Here is a 4261-nt window from a genome sequence, read left to right as displayed (position 1 = left end):
ACTGCTGAGCGGACTGAGGAGCAAGGAACGAAGAGAGACGAGGAGTACATCAATCCAAATGGGTTTAATTAATACAAGGGACCACTCACGCAATACATGTAGACATAGACATGAACATGACCTGAACAATACCGGACCCTGGAGCACACACAGGGAACACTATTTATACACACAGGAGGAGGGGATGACGAGACACACCTGGGAGCAATGAAACACTAATCAGGTGAGGAACAGGAAACTAACCAAATAAGGGCATGGGAAGGCACATGGGGAGCAGGACACACACAAAACATGGAACAGAGTCTGACACCCTACATGCAGCCAGGCACCCAGCTAAGGCTTCAAAACAGCTATTTCTGACCATGGCCGAAGCCCAAGTGTGTTAAAGCAGTTACTTTTCTTGTACACAAGGAGGTCAAGCCACAAGAGTCTTGGCAAACTTGCCAAATGAATTATGCAAAATGTAGGCTAAAAATGCACCGTGTCTATGCTGCTAGATTTGTAATTGATTGAAATTTTACTTGATGTTTCATTTATGGAAGTGGGATCCATTTAAGCAGTTGTGGCTTTTTAAAAGAAGGATCATAAGTGATGAATTATTAAACAGTAATGGATCAATTTCATCTTTGTCTGCCATTACGTGTAAACTGAGAATATGATATCTAAACAGGACAGGGATGTGTTTCACTGATTTTTACCTTCTTTGCTAAAACATGGCAAGCATTATATTATGGTGGAATAGCATGATACATCTTAATGTTACTGGGTTCATGATTCTTGGACACAGTTGACTGGTATGCTATTGATGGAAATATACAGTAGAAAGAAGATAATATAAAGTAGCAGAGAAGTTTACTAGGTGAGGGTGGCTTAAGGTGAAGGAAAGTATTAGCTCTGCTAAAAACATCTGAAAAGAATAGGGCACCTGGCCAATGTAAACAAATTCATTTAGAATGCTCAGCAGCTTAAATCCAGTTTAGGTTAATAATTTGAATATTATATTTATTTTGGTTAACTTCAGTTTAACTGAAGCACTGACAATTATCACAAATTTGAAACCGACATATAAATGATATTTATTGAATTTAGAATCAAATCTATTGAGGAAAATAGACTGTGGATGTATCTGCATCACTCACACACTTTCTATAGTCAAGTGACTGCCCAGCCCAGACACAACATGCTGCCATCATGTGATTGTATCAGCTGTGCTTTAAAATGCATCACTGCCCACAACTGCCTGCATGGTGAAATCTAAAGATTAATGGAAGACTTTACCATTGATTCCAGAAACCTAAAGAGCCATTCTCAGAAAAGTCTGATTTCAACAAACAACAACTATTATTTAAAGATAGTTAAAACAAAGTATAATTTCTCCTAGCATTAATACAAATAAATAAATAAATAAAAACAGTAACAGGCACTTATGTTGAATTCATATAGAAGTGTTCAGCTATTAATTTTAATTCACATTATTATTGTTATTAATAATGAAAGATAAAACTAGCAAATGACACAGTGCACGATGAATTCATCTGGAAATGCTCATCTGTTCATTTTAATTCACATTAAAAATAATAAATAAATAACAGAAACTGGCACAACAATAGGCTACATAATGAATTCACAAGAAAGTGTTCAGCTATTAATTTTCATTTGCATTATTATTGGTAACTGACACTTCAATGCATGATGAATTAATCTGGTTCATCTAATAAGTTTTCGTCTATCAAAAATAATAATAATAATTATTATTATTTAAAAATTGCTTGGCTGGCATTTAATGCATGAATCATTAATCTCAAGTGTTCCTCTATTATTCACATTATTATTATTAAATTGACATGCCGACACTTAATGTATGCAGTTTTCCTGTAACAGCGCAGATCTCAGAGGAAGTGTGTGAGTCTGAATCACTGTGAGCGGAAGGAGCGTCATTCACAGGAGAGGCAGTGAGTGAATGCGAGTCAGTTAACATGTTTATTTTGGCTCGCTGACAGAGCATGAGAGGAGCTTTATGTTCTACCAGACTATGAAGCTGAAAACAAGCGGTGAGGAAATTAAAACATGAAATTACATTCTGTAGGGTTATGATATTGTTAATATGTTAAAAGAGCATGTTCAGACAATTGTTTTAGTAATAACTGTAAATATTACACACACCCTGTCTAGACCGGTAATTTCTTAAGATGTTCTTTAGATTATTTGTATATTATTAAATTAGTTTATTAACTGCATGAAAAGGAAAAACACTGTTAAACGTGATTATTTACTAAAATGTTTACATTTGTGTTTTTCTTTGACATCGCGCATAGTACGTTAACCCGACCGACTGGAAAGATAAAGGAAAACATTATTTTTTCACAAACCTGTCTGATACCATAAAACCCACAAAAAACTGAAACATTTTTGTTAGTTGTGCCTATAAACGTAAACAGTGCCCAAGTGCAGCGGGATCTGTTTTATTTCTCACCTATGTGCTCCAGCGGTAGGCCCCAAACCATCCTGCGGCTTTCCTACTGTGAGTGAACGGAAAAGAGCTTCCTGGTTTAGCGTGAAGTTCGGCTTTGGACCGCTGGACACCGGTGCGCCGTAGTAACCTCTTGAGAGCAAGAGCGACATCTGGCGTAAAAAGTCATCATGACAGGTATGAGCTGCAATGATTCTACAACATTCAGGGTCCAATGCATGTATATACATGTATGCTTTAAAATTTTGAATCGCTTACTGCAGTGTATATAACGTGTAATGAATCCCTGCAAAGATTACCATGGTAAACTAGTAACTACAGTATTTATGGTTACTATAACCTCATTGGAAACTGGTTACAGTAGTAAATTGAAATTAAAGTGAATTTGGTTTGAATACTGGTCCAGTTTTGGCTGTGCTGTTAGACAGTTTGCAGGTAAAAAATGGCAGCTTTATTAACGAGTTCTACGAAAAACTTTTAATTAGCTGGTTGGCATGTAGAGTAAGTTATGTGATTGTGTTTAATTTTCCACGTCAGTGTGTCTGATGGAGGCAGTTATGGCCAGTTTCCCTGATGCAACTTTAAATTGTTAGTTAATGCATAAACTCCACAAATTAAAAGTTTCCTGAAAAGTTTTAGCAGATCTTTAAAGTCAGCATGAAATGGAAATTCATCAATTTTCTAATCTATTTTCTAAATGTTTCTTAATGGACAATTTACCCATGCATATGGAGTTTTTTTTAAATTTATAATTAATTAATAATAATAATAATTTGCATTTAATCATTTAGCATTATTTAGAATGAATCACTTATTAATCAATCTTCTGGTAAAATGGCAGACTTTCTGGTGTATGTTGGATTTAAGGTGAAGTCACATTTACTGTTGCCCTGTGAAATTTTGCAGGCAGAGTCCAGTTATTTCAGTAGGAGTTTGTGCAATGGAGAGTTGCTTGAGGCTGTATAATTTCCCTCAAGTTAATCACACAAATTTGTTGCACTGACCAACAGAAAGCTGCTTGGTTTGAAAGTAGGGCTGCACGATATATCGTTTCAGCATCGATATCACGATGTGCGCATCCGCGATAGTCACATCGCAGGATGTGCGATGTTTAGACCGTTGCATATCATTTGAACTTTGTGTCAGTCCGTCATAAAGAGAACGCGGCATCAGTTTACTGTCGGGGATTTGTCGTGCCGCGCCGCATCCAGTGAGATATCCAGCTGCAACTATTGCATCCAGTGTAGACAGCATCACTGATTATAATGGATTCATTGTATTTTGTCGCGTCGCTCCGCGCCGCTCGCTTCCAGCGTACGTGAACTGAACACTGAATTCTGTTCACTTCTGCTTCTATTTGTGCCTGAAATACTGTGCCCTGCAAGTATCCTTGTAAACACAGTTGCTTACGGCTTAGGTGAAGGGAAACAATTGAGAAAGAAAATGGATGTGTAACAGTATATTGGTTTACAGCAGTTGAATGTTCCTGAGGCTTTCTGTGTTATGAATGTTAATCAAACAACAAAACACAAAGAAAAACCACTTTTGTAGCTTTAACACAGATTTATTAGATTTAATTGATACAGTGAAGACTAAGCAGTGTTATTTTACATTTGATTATTCAATTTCTGTACCTGAATACTGTTAGACTTACCTGAAAAATATAAAGTACTGCTTATTTCATTTGTATCTTTGTTCTGTTATTTATCTATGCTTGTAATTTGTTTATTTCCTATTCTGATTTACTCACCTACAAAATCACCCCAATCATTGATTATTTTTTCTCCCAAA

This window comes from Sinocyclocheilus anshuiensis, unplaced genomic scaffold (assembly GCF_001515605.1).
Source record: "Sinocyclocheilus anshuiensis isolate Anshui unplaced genomic scaffold, SAMN03320099.WGS_v1.1 scaffold38, whole genome shotgun sequence".
Lineage (NCBI taxonomy): Eukaryota > Metazoa > Chordata > Actinopteri > Cypriniformes > Cyprinidae > Sinocyclocheilus > Sinocyclocheilus anshuiensis.
Note: the sequence above shows the minus strand (reverse complement) of the source record.